Genomic DNA, 17,282 nt, shown 5'->3' with positions numbered 1-17,282 from the left:
AACCCGAAACATGAGATGGGCAGAGTGTTAATATTTCATTTCTAGTCCTGCGCATTCACTTCATCTTAATAGCAAATATTGGTTTAGATATACTCGCAAATGATCTCTATCTCGCGGCAGATAGACTGAGATACTTTCCGAAATGATCTCGGTCTCTTTGATAGTGAGCTGGACAAGTATTTTGCTTAAAATGGTGGTCATCATTATTTCACTAGACTATGGCATTATCCTGCTTTCCAGTAATTATCACAGAAAATTTTCCCAATGATACACAGACCTCTGTTAGACAGGCAAATATGAATACGCTAGCCATTCATAAAGTATTAATAGAAATTTGATGAGTTTACCGCACAAAGAAATGAAATTTTACAACCGTTGAACAGGTAATTTACTATTCTGTGAATTCTGAAAAATCTTTCATCTACTTATAAATATATCACCAATTGTTCTAAAAATGTAAATCCTTTCAAAGAACAATTACACTCTAGCGTTATTGCCAAATTATAAATCTATAATTTATATCTTTTTAAATACCAGGCACGAATTTTATTTTCATTTTTTCATCATATCAAAGAGTATCTGAATTCTGTAAGCCTATCTTAAAATGCATTCTTACACTCAACTCTTCCATATTGTTTTTCTAGTCTTTTCAACTCAACTAAGGTTTTTTTTTAAAGTAAGAAATCTGATGTCTACACCACATGACTTCCTTGTACGGAATATTAACTTATACGAATTTTTTCTTGCATTTCATTTAAACTTATTAGATTGAATTAAACCTACTTCGCCGACAGCGCATAAACCACAATAGAATAAATGCATTCTTTAAAATTCAGTTTACCATAGCGACACTCTGGCGCTAGGTTCACTTAACAGTATTATATTTCGTTCATATTATAACTCAGAATGCACAAAATTTATATCTTTTAAAGAATTATCTAATCGTTGCCACATGTTCTATTCAAATACTATAATAAAGCTAGAACGATGTATAAACGAAATTAAGCAAACAAAACAAAAAAGAAACAGTTTTTCACAGACGATTGAGTATTTCTCATTCAATTAATTCAGTTTTCACTTCGAGACAAGGCAAAAATACACAAAAACTCAAAATATCTGTATTAAAATTTACGAAGTAAATCTTAAACGCTTATTTCCTCAAAAAAAAAAATTACAGAAAGGATTAAGCATGATTTAAATAATAAATGAAGGCGTTACCTTTGTTGTTGCGAAGCTAAGTTTCTCTAGATTGGCAACAAATCCGCTACTGAGCTGCTTCAAATGTAAACAAGAGCAATGGGCGCCATCAAATTAGGCTTAGCGTCACTTAAACAATTTTAAAATTGTTGATAATTCTAAAAATATTGCATACAGATTTACTAAAGGCATAAAAACCTTAATTGGAAGATAAAAACAACATAATTCAATCATTTTTAAAGCAAAAAATGTACAATTTACAAACATATAAGAGTAAAGAAACTGAGATCACTGAGCCGGGTAACAGAGTGGATATATTTATAAATATATTTACCATTGAAACCAAAATACGAGGTGCACATCTACATGTTATAGTGGTCTTATATACAAATTTTCAACGTTCTGAGGCTACTCGTTTTTGAGTTATGCGAGATACGTACGTACGTTCGTACGCACATAAAGGACGTTCGTACGCACATACGTACATACGTTCGTACAGACGCCACGAAAAATTCTCTTCAAAATTCATTTTAAAGCAGTTTTTTAGTTTTTTTGGAGGAAAAGAGTCTTTTATTCGGTCCTTATGTACAGATATCACGCAAAAACTTCGTTAAATTGCATTCGAAAGCGGTCAAATTGTATATTTTCGTTGAAATATGCTGCCTGAAGCTTTTCGGGATTACAATGCATCATTTTTACTTCGTACAAGGAAGTAAAAACAGAAGATATCACGGTTTGACAGAGTTACTGTATTTTAGGTTGTCGGTCTACACAAAGATGTAAAACTTATATACATGTTTTTTATTTTCACGTTCTTTGCGAAAACGCCCCTCTGTGGTTGACGGAATATTCCTCAGATATGTACATTACAGAAGGAAAACATTTATTCTGAGGAATGGAATTTTGTAATTTTTTTTATATCCTCCCATACTTTTCTTCACAGCATTAAGAAAACTCATTAATATTTTTTTTTTAAGTCGCATGCAAATGACTTCCTCTTACTAGGCAAATTATAAGTGTTCTGTATGCTTTTTTTTCGTTTTCTTTCTAGAGTTTTATTTTATGAAGTTTTATTAACTATCTGAAATTTAACTTATCTAATATTCTTTCTGTAACTATTTCTGTAATTATCTTATCCATTTAATTACTTCCCATATTTTCAAAATTAATTCTTAAACTTAAGGAAGCTATTAATTTATTGTATAATAAATCCTCTAATATGTATTGCAGGTTTGTGTTAAATTCTAAAAACATAGATACACTTAAATTTTACGTGGAAGTGACAAATTTTCTGAACATTTTATGACAAAGCTTTCTAATTCGAGTCCGCAAAAAGGATTTATTACAGATCAGGAATGCCTTGATTTATTGAGTATACGTGTGAATACTCGAAGCCAAGTGCTTTTATACAAATAGGGTTCTAACATATATAAGGAATTATCTTTACTAATATTTTGTTGCCTATCTTCAATTTACTTTAAATATCGCAGCAACTGACAGTAGTCTCCAACTAATGAATATCTCCATTACATCTGATTTTCTCTGTTCTTCACGATTTATTTTGAATTGAGTCGAGTATGAAATTACTCTTGACACAGAGAAAGAGATTCCTTTTCACCAGGCATGATTTATAGTATTGCCTTGTTCAGGCGATATGTTTAAAGGAATACCAGTTACTGGATTAAAATATTCAGATATATTAGTCATAGAAGAGAATTCTGCTTCACTCTTTTTTAACGTCTTCACGTATAAATTCAGTTTTATGCATCAGTAATAAATTATGCTATTTTGCCAGTTTCTGTAAACATGGAAATCCGCTATTTTAATCCGTATAGAAATAGAGAACTAACGTATACGTTTATATCAGAGTTATATTTTATTCATCAGTGGCAAATGCAAGTAAAGCATCTGTTACGTCACATCTTCAAATCAATTCTAACTTAGTTATTATAAGAAATTTTTGAATTATTCTGTAAGGTATTGCTCCCGTCTTCTTAGCATCCCTTCGTAGTGTAGTGGTCAGCACGCTCGGCGCATATTCAAGAAGTCCGTGGTTCGATTCCCGGCGAAGGCGTTGCTCATTATTCATGCCTCCTACTTCGAAATAACTTAATGGCTCTACAATTCCTACAAAAGAATTTTGCTTTATTCTTTTTCATATCTTTATGTATAAATACGTAAAGCATTTACGTATTAATACGTAAAAAGATACATATAAATACTGTAATAAATGCTATTTCACCAGTTTTTGTAAACATGGAAACCTGATAATTAAGATACAAAAAGGATTTATTACAGATCAGGAATGCCTTGATTTATTGAGTATACGTGTGAATACTCGAAGCCAAGTGCTTTTATACAAATAGGGTTCTAACATATATAAGGAATTATCTTTACTAATATTTTGTTGCCTATCTTCAATTTACTTTAAATATCGCAGCAACTGACAGTAGTCTCCAACTAATGAATATCTCCATTACATCTGATTTTCTCTGTTCTTCACGATTTATTTTGAATTGAGTCGCCGAACAAATATTAATTTAGAAGTCAAACAACAAAAATCAGAGTTATATTTTCAAATTATTCTCACAGAACTAGTTTCGATGGTTTTACCGAAACATCATCCTCAGCTGCAAAAGCGCAAATGAATGAGATAAGACATAATAATTAAATAAGATAAGATAAGAAAGCCGGAAAGGAGTCAAGCTACTGAAGTCATCTGTAGATGAAACCAGAAACTAAAACATAATTTCTTTAAAGGCTGAATGCAAAATGGATTGGAATTAGGGTCGTTAACTAGAACAGAAAGATTTTCTTTTGAATGTGAAATGCCTCTCGAAAATCCAGTTCACCAATGGAAGATGTTTTTTAAATAACTTTGGCAGCAGAAAAATTCAAAGTGTGGTTTTCGGACCAACTATGCTGGGCAACAGAAGGCTTCTGTGTTTCCTTTTTTCTAACATATGCCACATGTTCCTAACGCGTTCATTTGTGCTTTTGCAATTGAGGATGATGGTTTGGTAAAAACCATCAAAACTAGTCTTGTTAAAATTTGAAAATATAACGCTGATTTTTATTGTATAACTTCTAAATTAATGGAAACCTGCTATTTCAATTCGTACAGAAACAGAGGACTAACGTATGAGTTTACATTTTATTCATAAATGGGAATGGCAAGCAAAGCATCTGTTATACCACAGTTTCAAAGCAGCTCTAACGTAGTTATTATAAGAAATTTTTGAATAGGCAGAGAATATTATCCTTTCATTCCTGTAAAACCTTTCAAAAATTATCACACATGGAAATATTAATTCTTGGTTGCATTCTTTTTATTGGGTCAATGCGAGTACTCGCTATGCCGTGGTGAGAAATAATATGCATGCCAATTGCAAAGTTGTCCAGTCATATTTAAAATAATTTTAATGAAAACATAAAAATAAATTAATCTTTTCAAAATAGTTGTATAGCTGTAACTTATTATTCGGAGTCTTGGGCGCCATGTAACTTTGTTAAATATTTCTTAAAAATGGGGTATATAAATATTGTTTTGATCAAAAGATCTCTCTCCAAGCATAGATGGTTTTATTTTAAATTTAAAAACAAATAATTTAAATAAAAAGAAACAAAATTCAGACAAATAATATTCCTAAACATATAAATGTAAAAGTAATTCATAATGCAGGTTAAAAAATACACATTGTTTTATATAAAAAAACAAAGCAGCAAAGTAAGCGCGGAAATATTTACTGTATTACGTATTTCTATTTTACGTATTTATTCCGTACGGTATTACATACGAAAATATTTACGTTACATGTCCGAAATATTTACGGTACAAGAGAGTACAAGTATTTACGGTACAAGAGTATTTACGGTACAAATTACAAATATTTCAGATGTGAGATCTGTGTCCAGAGAAGTAAAATGTTAATCAATTCGAAGAACTCTGTATATAAGTAAACCCTTGTGAATATTAAATAAAACAATAAACGAAGACTTAAGTTTTAAAAAATATTAAAAAAAAACCTTAATGTCATCAATCTCTTATCTAGCTATATGGCTGAAAGAACAACAAGGTGGAGGATGTTTTATCAAAATAAAAGATAAAAGAAAATATTCAATGAATTTTTTTGAAACATAGAAATGCCTGCAATATTAAAATCTCTCTGATATCATAAAAGAGAAGGGGGAAACAAACTAAAAAATTGGTTTAAAAAATTTAAACTATATTGAAGATGTGTGATTGTTGGTTTATCGAAAAGAGAAGAATTAACTAAAAAAATCGAAAAATACTTAAATTACCTCTCTATATTATTAAAATATATTTTTTTCTAATTTTAAAGTGAAATTCAAGTTCTTTAGTTATTGAGTCTTCAGCGAAATGAGAACTCAATCATGATAAAGATATTAATCAAGATCAAACTTTACTGCTAAATTATAAAAAATAAACGTAAGTAATAACGCTTTAACCCATTAACCGCCAAAACTACAAGGAATGTTTCTTTTCTCATGAAAATAACAAATATTAAATTAAGTATTTATAACATAAATTTACATTGAAAATAAAAAAATGCTCTTACCTGTGGAAAACGCGAGTGTTGCTTTCGCGCAACGTCAGCGGAATAAGACTACGGATGTTTAGTGAGTAGGATAGTACTCGTGTGATGTTTCTTTTGAGTGGAGGCAGGATTATTTTTTAGCTGTATAACGTTTTATGAATCTACAAATCATTTTACTTGTAATTAATTTAACATTAAAATATACATTTTATTTCGTTTACAAATACAGAATATTTCATTTGAAAGATTCGAGCATGAAAAGCTTGATTACAATCATGATGTAGAGCTACATTACATTCTTTGCATCTATAAACAGTCTGGCTATGGTACTCTTTACAACAAAGTCTTTTGTTATCAACGGAATTTACGATAAAATGCATCTCCCTGCAGTGGTTTTTGAATGCTGAATTTACTAGGTCTTCCTGTTGCCGATCTATTTCTGGCTAATTCTACACTCTCAATAGGAGTTTGCAAAAGGAATAATGCATTCTCGCGTCTGAAATCTAAAAGGGACTTTATATTTCTAGGAGTAAAAAGTGGTGATATTTAGTAAGTTTAGATACGGTCTCACCTCATATAATTTATCAGTATTGTCAATTTGACTATTGTTAAATGCAAATTCTGCTTCATATTCCTGTACTGCAAGCATGATAACAATTCTCGTGCAACAGGAACAGAAATGTCCATATCAAAAGACCAATACATTTTTTCTTGAGGTAAAGAATGATATCCTGTAAGCAATAATATTCCAATAAATCTTCTCATATGGGCTTCAGATGCAATAAATTCTGTTTTTTTTTTTTTTTTTTTTTTTTTTCTTTTCTTTTTCTGCTGCTGAGCGTATATATTTGTCTCTTTAACGGAAGAGACTAAATGTCTAAACCAAAAAGAAAATCGAAAATCTGTGCACTAGTTTTACCTTGTGTTTTGTCTTTTATAATTTCTCTTCTATCTCTTTCTTCATGTTCTTCCTGAAACATAACTAACAGTTCCTTTTTTATCCACTTCAAGATTTCAGTCTTCTGTTTTTTAAACCTTTTAGTATGACTAACTGCTTTTAGAAGGCTGAAACTTACTTCTTACGTGAATTTCAACTTCCCCAGCAGTATCATTTCGTAAAATATCATTATCATTATTTAAAACATTGCCATTCCTTTCTTCTTCGTCACTAGCCTCTGCAATTTCTGGGGGAACAACAACAATATCAGTTTCATTCTGGTCATTATTAACATTATCATCATCTGTTTCTTCATTAAAAAATCTTTGAAGGGCTTCTTTTAATGTAAGATACCTCGTTCTAGGCATTTTTAAACAACCAGAACATGAACCACAACATCGAAAGGAATGAGTGAAAAAAGAGATTGAATACCCGTTTCCTGCTGACGTTGCGTCAATGCAACACCTGTTTTCCCTTCCTTCCCAACACAAATATAAACATGTGACTGATGTAATGTTCTGATAAACGGTGACCTTGACTAAAAATAGATCACTCATAAAGATGGCGATTCTGTCGTTAAATATTTTCAGCAAAAATACCCGGTCGAAAATTTCGCTTAAATTTTGCTTAAAGCATGAAATTAATTATTATAAACAAAATGATTGTTGAAGGCAAATATTTTTTATAGAAATAATCTTCATAATATTCCCTGCACAAAATCATCTGCTTGTAAAAAATATCTTACGTAGTTATATTTATATAAGCATTTATTTTGACCGTTGCGTCAACGCAACACCAGCGGCTAATGGGTTAAATAATAAATAAATATCATTTTTCATATCCCTTATAAATCCCCTAATGTTTTACCAATGTACTGCTTGCTGTTTTACCGGAGTAATAAGAACACTTTATTAAATCTGAACCTAAAATAGTGAATACGAAAATTAGAGAAAGCTAGAGAAGAGGGCTCTAATTTTTGAAGAATACTGAATTTTAACTGAGAAAATACTCTTATTTTTCGAAAGAAAATCAAAAGATTTTATATCCAGAAGCCTGTCATTGGCACTGAATGTTAAAATATGCTGTTATGTAAACAGCAACGTCGTTAACAATCAAGCATAAAGTTTTAGAATAATACTACGAACTATGTATTAAAATATGTTCACAAAGAAATGATGGATCACAGTCAGTTTCCTAACAAGAGGTTCCTTTGCGTTATTTCCGCAGCTCCTGAAAAACATCTTAAAAAAGTAGTTTTTGTTTTAAATTATGGCAATCATTACATAAAATTTCTTCTATAGACCTTTGAGATGGCAACTAGATTAGTTTAGGGAGTAAATAACCTAGAATGATTGTATTGGTTATTCTTCTTAATTTTCCGACGCAGAATTTCTTTGAGACACGTGACAGACCATTCATCCGTGATGTATACATCCTAGCTGGTTTTAATAATATACTTTCATATATGCAGAATTGAAAAGTCTTATAAGATACTTTATTATTAAAATTTATTCGTTATCAAGTTTTATGTCTTTGAAATATATAAGACATAAGATAATTAACTGTAGGAGAAACTGGTTTCTGAAAAATATCAGTTACTTTCTAATTATCTGCATCCTGCACCGAAAATTCGCGAATTCATCGGTGACTAACTTTTCAAATGTTAATGGACAAAAACCAATCAGCCATTTTAAAATAGCGGCTCACAAAGAATTGCGTACAAGAGCCATCAATCAAATTTAAAATGAAGAAACATGATAAAAAGCACTTAACCTTTTTTCGAAAAATTCTTCTTTCCCCTTGCTGTTCTGCACATGTACACAGCGATCTGTTTTGTTTATCTTGAAACAACATTTGAGATTTGTACAAACTCGGAATCTGTGAAATTCGGTTTTGCGCATCAGCGAAAACCGGCATGTGTTATACTCATACTGAGTTGCCACATATATACATTCTGACGACAGCGTGGGTTACCATATAAATATTTTGGGGACATATTGGCTTGCCTCATGAATCCTTTTTCACGACTTTTAAGCTTGGATGTGGATAATCAGAAAGTACCGAAATTTCAAAAAACTAACAGGCACAAATAAGTTTCCTATTACAAATATACTTTATATACTATGATATCATGTGTGACGAAAAGAAAAAAAGATAACCAATGTAAAATTTAAAGCTAGGCAAAAAGAAGCAACCTTAAATTTAGCGAAAATTTTGAATAAGGCTTTATAGATTTCAAAAGCTATCAATACGCTTTCGTCTTTTTTAGGAATAAAACATATTTAGCAATTTTTTTTACAATTTTGTATTTAAAATCTACACAAATTAAGACTTTTTTGCCTAAATTTTAAGTTATATATGATGTTTAGGAGAAAATAGAATGAATTATCGTACAGTAATTATCAAATCACTCTTTTCCAAAAAATCATGCACATCTTCCTACATGTGCTGCGTTTTTCCCATCTATTTTTAATAATCTGTTTTTCACGATATCAAGTCTGTATCACTATTGAAATAATATCCGTTAGGACATATACACTTTTTCAGGTACTCCTGGCATATCTTAAAGCACTGCTAGAATTCCTATTTTTATATTTCTCAAAGATTAGCTGTTACATCATTTTGGACAGCTTGAATAATCTGGAAATATTAACCTAATAGAACCATGTTGATAAGCTAGAGCATAGTCGGAGGATGAGGAATATGGCAATTAATGTGGTTGAGGCATGACAGGAATCTGTTAATTTTCGAAGAAACCTAAGCTTCTTTGCTCAGGTACAACATTGCTTCATCGAAAGATCCCGAAACTTCGTTTGCAATGTAGCACGCACTATGCTGTCCAAATTATGACATTTCATAAATTCATTCTACAGAGAAAGCGCTTTTCTGTCCCATACCACAATTTACACCATTACTAGACCATCAATCCCTTCCCTCTCTTTTCGAAAACTCGAAAAATACATATATTTATTTAAATTTAGATAGGCTCTCAACCTTTTCCTTCCCATACACCCTTTGCACCATTATTAGATGATCATTTCCTCCCTTTCCTTTCCATAATTCCAAAAACACATACATTTATTTAAATTTAGATTATTTTTAATGTGTTTTATAAATTAAAAAAGGAAATGTTGACAAATACCAAAATGTGAATAAAAGTACTTTTTTATATTTATTAACTTAAATGAAGTATATAAAAGGTAAATAAAAGGCGACTGCATTTATCCTCCTGAAAACTATGAATTTCCCTTCAAGTGGGAATTCCTCCGCTGTTTAAGAAACCCTCTGCTAGAATAATTCATTCAAAAAGTAGCAGGTATCTAAAGAAGCAAAACCAGGAAGAAAGGAAAGTGAAAACGAGGATTTTTTAAATATTTTTAGGGAATTTCAAAACATTGCGAGTAGAACATGCTTCACATATAACACATCCAAAAACTAGATGGTAACCCTTATCTACAAAAAATACTGTAAAATTAACACTCCTTCTCTTTGAATTTTTAAAGCTACAAAACGTCACGGTATCAGTTATTTGAACTGCAAAGTGAAGTAAAATATATTTGCGTAGAGAAGAAAATTGTTCAAACTATTAGAAAAATCTATTTAGAAAAGACACAATCAGTGCCATGGAGTAGGGAAGATTCCTTTATTAAGAAGAATGATGAAGCTTGAATGATTTTAGAGATTTCTTCGAAAACTACGATGCTAACAGTATCTACAGGTGTTCATGTTGCAAGCCATGTAACCTAAACGTCTACTTCCCTTTTATAATATGTAATCTCATCTGTAAATTATGCTAATAATTTTGTGTAATACTTTTATATGCTTATGACAAATTCTAAGCAAGTCTCATTTACAAGACATGCTTTTCAAGTATATTTTTCAGTGTCTATTACCCGAAATGGGACGTGAGCATTTATCGCGAGAAAACCGGCGCAAACAAAGTAATGGTCAATAATGGCCTCTGTTTGTTTAGTTGTGGCTACCACGCATATAGTATTGCGAAGATAAGCACATATACAGTATACCCAAACTGCACGAAACAGTCAAGTTTCAGCGCCGAGTTAAACTTGATAAATGGTCTCATCTTCATAAATGCTAGCAGCCTATCTATCCCCTCACGCACTGCACGTAACTCCAGTTTCCACAAAGTAATTGAGTACCCTGGCGCCCTCTGTTGGTGGACGTGAGTTTTAATATCGAGCTCAAAGGTATACAGTATTGTTGGGCTAGTGGGGGAAAAAAAGTGAACTCCGTGATCTCAGAACTTTTATCAATACTTAATGTGAAGTTCACGTTTTTGAAGATGAATGTGTAACGCAAACTTTGCTGCATTTTTCACTTTCGGACAGGATAAATTCAAGAAACTATTTTTCGGACAGGGCTTCAAAGTTATCTTGAATATAGCATCTCTTTGAAAAAAACTTTATAATATTCAGTTTACAAAACGTTGTAAAAAAGCTAAGTATCTAAGGAACCAGAGAAATAAAGCTATGAAACAAATATTTCGATTCAAATATTACAATATTTACATCTTTATTTACCTTCATTGAAATCGTTAATTTCGACTTAAAATTTAAACTGCTGATTAGCTTTACATTTGTTACCATAACTGCAAGAGGATTGAAAGTATTCATCATATATTTGTTTTCGCAAGTAATATTTAGAGTTTTTAATAAGCAAAATTTGACTGAAAGAGCTCTATTACTAGTATTGTTATAAAGCTGAGATTTTCTGGGTGAAAATGTGAAATATACGAGGTGCACAACCAGTTATATTGCGTAGCCTAGACCGCTAATGGAGTTAAGGTCACATCATGAAGATCGAAGCACTCGAGTGTATATTATTATAACAGAAATTATCCAGATAGGTTGACGAGTTGTTTAACTGAGTGAGCGAGAAGAGCCTGGTGGCATGGGTATATTCTAATTTGAAATATCCATTAGTATTACGGTGTTTATGACACTATCTATAAATTAAACAAATATATACAGTGAAACCCTGAATCACAAATAAATTAGCTTAAAAAAATGTCTTAGATGACGAACGATGTCTCAAGTTACAAACATACACGTCAGCAACAAAAAATTTTAAAAACTGTTTTGAGATAACCTCTGACAGAGAATTAACATCTAGGGAGTTCTATAAATATCATTTTAATATTTTAAATTCCTTAGTTCTTATTTACGAAGCCTGGCAGCAAGTAATTTAGAGAATCAAAAATTCAACTTGGAGGAGCTTATGGCTAGATTGTGTAGCAAGGCAGACTTTTAAAGTCTTTAACACTAATTTTTCTTTTATTTCTTTCTTTTTTTTTTTTTTTTTTTTTTTTTTTTTTTCTTTTTGCCAAAGTGGCAGTTTGCCCAGAAAGGTTATTTATTTCGTTTTGGCATTTTGCGTTGGTTCACTGTTCACTTTTCACGGCGTTTCACTTTTCAAATTTTTGCCACCAAATATTAGAGCCCTGCATTATATTTAAAGGAATTAAATAATGAAGAATCTGTATGAATGTATGTATGTTTCTTGCACTGTGATAAAGCGATGCTACCTAGAGACATTACATTTTTAATAACGTAGTCCTTCACTCGAATATGGGCATCTGAAAGCCCAAATTTGGAATTTGATTTATTATCTATTTTATATTTTGTGAAACGTTAACGAATTTTTGATTTACAAACTCAACGATTTCAAAGCGAGCAATGGCAATACTGTACGAAAGAAAAAGAAAAGGTCTTTATCCTCCAGCGCGCGAGACTGTGCATCGGAAATTCTTAATATATGCTCTTTTTAAATATTTTGTGATAGTACTGTTGAATTGAATTTTATGGTTTAAGTGTGAAGAACATGATAATTAATAAATAAGATAACACATGAAACGTTAAAAAAACGCCCTTTCGAGCGTAATATAAACTCTGAAAGCTTTCATATTTTTTATTTTTATTTTGTGCGTGTGCTTGTTTGTTTGTTATTTATCATATTGAGTCTCTAGGGAAAACCACTGCCTCAGAAGTTGGCACTAAAGACGTGTTTTTGCAGGAATAAAAAATTCAAGTGAACAAGAAAGAACTGAAACACCTTCAGAAACGATGACAAAAAGCAATTGTGTTGGAAGTATCTTCAGAGGATGAGGAACAAAGAGGAGATGAACCTAGTTCATTGATTCGTGAGCTTCGTGCAAAATGGGATAAGATGCACTGCTTTATAAAACGAAGTCACTTCGTCCTGATAAAGCGATAACAAGCTACAGCAAAGCATTTTAACGGCAGTGCCGTGAAGCATTAGAAACCTTTTAAAATGCAAAAATACAGCAAATAATATTGAACAAATTTCGAGTGAAACAGAGTCTTTGCGAGTCTTAAGCAGAATATAATGGCGTTAAGAGATAAAGAAAATATAAAATAAAAACTCCCGGAAAGACAGTTATCTGATGTGTTTTTGAAAGGGAACATCTCAGCCAAACAGTAACATATCTTCTTCATCACTCCGTTTATGCAGTTCACTCTCTTTTGTAAAGCTACAGTTGAATTGGATTAAATTTTCGTCTATTTTATCTATTTATTATTGTGTTTAATTTAATTTGGCTTAGATTTGTAACTCCCATTATTTCTGTGTTATGAACTTAAATACGCTGTTGTAAATTTTAAATACGTGATCACTTGTGGTCCCGAAACGGATTCCACGAATTTACATTAATTCCTGTGTGGAAAATAATTTCACTGTGCAAATATTTCATGGCGAACGGTATTCAGGAATCTATTTAATTCGTCAAGGGAGATTTCACTATATATTTAACATTTTTATAGACAGTACTCACATATATACTCACATAAAATAATCTGTCTAAGTATAACATACAGGGTGTTTCAGAAAATCGGATACAAGCTTTTAGGAGAGATAGAGTACACTTAGACGATGGAAAATCGTACACAAATGCATGGTTGGAAGCGCTTTCCTGGCGAGATAGTAACAACACAAAACACAAGAAAAAAGGACAAGAACAGGGATAGAAAACATGTGTATTTTACTTAATATAGTAGAAACCAAGAAATAAGAACAAAAACAAAATATCGTCATCACAGAAGGTGTTCGAAATTACGACCCCGGACAATGATGCAGGATCACATATCCGGCGCATGGAAGATCTGGTGTTCTGGAAAATACCGGGAGTGTCCCAGACTTCCCCAACAGCTGCCACGATGCGTGCAAGTTCCTCAGCACTGTTAACGGGAGTTTTGTACACCAGTGTCTTCGCGTATCCTCTGAGGAAGTAGTTAATGAAAATGAGGTCTGGAGATCTTGCTGGTCAATGCACAGGACCCAATCCCTGCCGACCCAGGGTTGAGGGTACGTTGAATTCAGATGAAAATGCACGTCAAGGCCGTTAATGTATGCTAAAATGTATTATTCCCGATATTTTAGCTGTACTAAGTAAAAAAAAACATGTTTTCTCACCCTGTTCTGGTTCTTCCTTTCTTGTGCTTTGTGTAATCACTTCCGAGACAGGAAAGCCTTTCCACTATGAAAGCTATGTGATTTTCTATCGTCTAGGTATACTCTATCTTTCCTGAAAGTTTGCAACGTATTTGCTGAAACACCCTATATATATATTTATAATAAATATTGCATCTAGTGTCTCTATGATAAGCACTTCCCCGAAATTCGTTTCCATAGCTCACCTCCTTTCATTAAAGAAGTAAGAAATAAATCAAACAATAAGAGCAAAATACAATGTATAACTGCCATCACTCGCATCCTTGATATGTTACATATTATTGATGATGTTAAATAGTTAAATATCAATAGTACCAAAATTTTTTCCAGTACAATAAACTCAAGTTTATAAGCGCAACAGAGTAAGGTATTTCATAACATTTCTCAACGGTTAAAAATTAATGATAATAATAATAACTTTATATCATTTGTAATATTAATGAATATATAAGATAAATACATGAATTAATATAATGTCGCTTCAGCAGTGATTTTCATGTATCAGCTTAATTGATATACTTAAATATCGACATTATAGTTAATTATATTCTTTAGATACAAATGCATAGAAGCAAATCAAAGAATACAAATCGGACTTCGGATGAGAGTAAAGCCTTCGATTACTAAAGAACAGCAGCAAGGCTTTGCTTTTAAGAAACCTTAGTAACTACTTAAATGAGTGATAAAGTTAGCTATTAAGTAGCGAAAATGCTTAAATAATTTTAAAAATTAAGTTTCAACAAAAGGTTTATTGAATTAAAATTATTTTAAGAATTGGTTTCAGAAACTAGTGTGAACCGATTAGATCTCACCCTTATTAAGAATACAATAAACATACTTGCTTATTGTATTCTTATACCGGCCAATAATTGCATATACAATTATTGGCCTGTTCAGAAGTAATTAAACACACCAATATATTTCCTGATGGCAATGATTTCTATTGTTTCATACTATGTCTAGCAATTAGAGCTTCTACATTATGGTAAGAAAAACTATTTGCCTAAGAGGAGAGATGCTTTCGTGGAAGACTTTCTCAAGGAGAATTTATTTTATTTATATATTGGAAGAAAACATTCATATTTTTATATCTATTTACTGTATTTACTGAATTTTGCACATTTGTTTAATATAATAGTGAACACATATGAAAAAATAAACTTTTGTCCTGGATGCTGAGGAAAGTTTCAACTTGTCGTGCAGGAAAATTAGAGCTCCGAATACCAAGCAAAAAAAGTTAAAGAATGTGATGGAATCAAAGTGATGGAAAGGGTATTAAGCTGGATAGATCTGACGTCTCTTTCAGTATTCAGAACATTATAATGCTGTGTATTGTTGTATTGTATAACTGTATAAAAAAGTAATATTTTGTAACACAAATAATTCTGTGTTATTTATTTGAAAAATATTCTTTTGAAATTATGACAATTCTAAATTCAGTGCGAGTCAGAACTAATAAATTTTATTTATTACTAAGGCAAACCATGTTTAGACTTTTTCAAAACGAAAAAAACATTTTCTAATGTTAAATCATTTTTGTATATTTAACACTTTGAAGAAGGTAGCCGTAATGTTTGTGAAATCATCTATAAGTATTATGTAAATCCAAAATCGTGCAAAATGAGAAGAATAAAAATTATCATAAGATATTAATGTTAATTTTTTCTTGTGCTTCATCTTAATAAGTTCTCAAATCTGTACAACAGAAAGTACAGCTGTTATTCCAGAGCAATGATTTTTCTATACTAACAAATAAGTATATGTATTAAAGTATTTTTTAAAATCAGTGTCATTGATATTATACTTTTAAGAAAATAACTTGAACAAAAACACTGTGCTTATGTATGTTTTGAACTTTCAGTTGATACCAAACTTCACACAAACTGAGCATTAGCTTAAGCAAGTGATGCAGAACTCTAAAATCATTATTCTTTTTCAGAACTAACATCATTTAAAATATTGTATATCAATTAATCTTTATTTCATTAAAATTTAAGAATTGGCTTTCTTTTCCAATTACCTATCCTTTATATTTACGTTTGACATTACCCGATTTTCAATTCAGACTTAGCACCTTTGAAGAATGTATTTTATATCAAAAAATAAGGCATAAGAATTCTCATTTTATGTGGTAATTTCGTACAAGACTCTCGTTAAAACTTTGTTTAATTCTGAATTAGCTATTTAATTTTATACGAACTCTGTTTATTATTTCAAATTTGTCAGTTCTTTTTACATTTGATTAAGCAATTTTACATTCCCTAGAACTTATTTAAGGTTAACTCAAGTTCTATACAACCTCAATACGAAACATTCTAACAGAATTAAATTTAAGAATCTTCTGAAACGTAATTAGTACCTTTTGCACTTTCCTTTCGAACTTCAGAATTTTTTTCCTTTTTTTTATAAAGCTTTAAAGAAGTTCCAAATGCCAAATTTTTAATTGGATGCAAAGAATTCGTACAAGACTGAATAAAGTAAATTTTAGCATAAATATTCACTAATTGCTTGATTTAACTCCTATAGACGGATTTTAAACTCTTAACTCTCCTTTCAAGGTCGTTCACTAAAAAATAGAGTACAATGTACCAGTTGATTTCGCAGTCATTATGTCCGTTAGAACAACCCATAAAGAACAGAAATTGTTTGATGCTATCTAAAAGAACAATATAGACGACCAGTAACTGCACCTAATGTTGGCCTTCACTGCAACCGTTTCACGAAGTGGTTAATCTCGTAATTGCTACATTAAAAGCAATGGCAAAAAGTCATTCATGTGGAAAGATGTTATCTGTCTGTCGTAGAACACGCGAACGCCACTCAGAATTATCTTCTAATCGTTTTGATACCAGGATATTGTAATGCGCTGTCGTGTCCTGGATTTCCTTTTCTGTATTAGGATAATTGTACGCATCATTTGCAATACAGAAGGTGGATGAGAAAATGATGTGTATTTAAGTGATTTTGCTCTTGAAATGTAATAAAGAAGTAATAATGTAATAATTATAAATATTTTAGTTTTGGGATAAAAACAGTTTAGGTTAACCCTTTTCGGCACAGTGTGTCCGGTCTGGACACACCTAAAAATTTCCTTATGTACG

The sequence above is a fragment of the Stegodyphus dumicola genome, chromosome 12, assembly GCF_044657685.1.
Source record: "Stegodyphus dumicola isolate Sdum_Otavi_A_Nest chromosome 12, ASM4465768v1".
NCBI lineage: Eukaryota > Metazoa > Arthropoda > Arachnida > Araneae > Eresidae > Stegodyphus > Stegodyphus dumicola.
The sequence above is the reverse complement of the archived record's forward strand: the minus strand, read 5'-3'. Positions refer to the sequence as shown.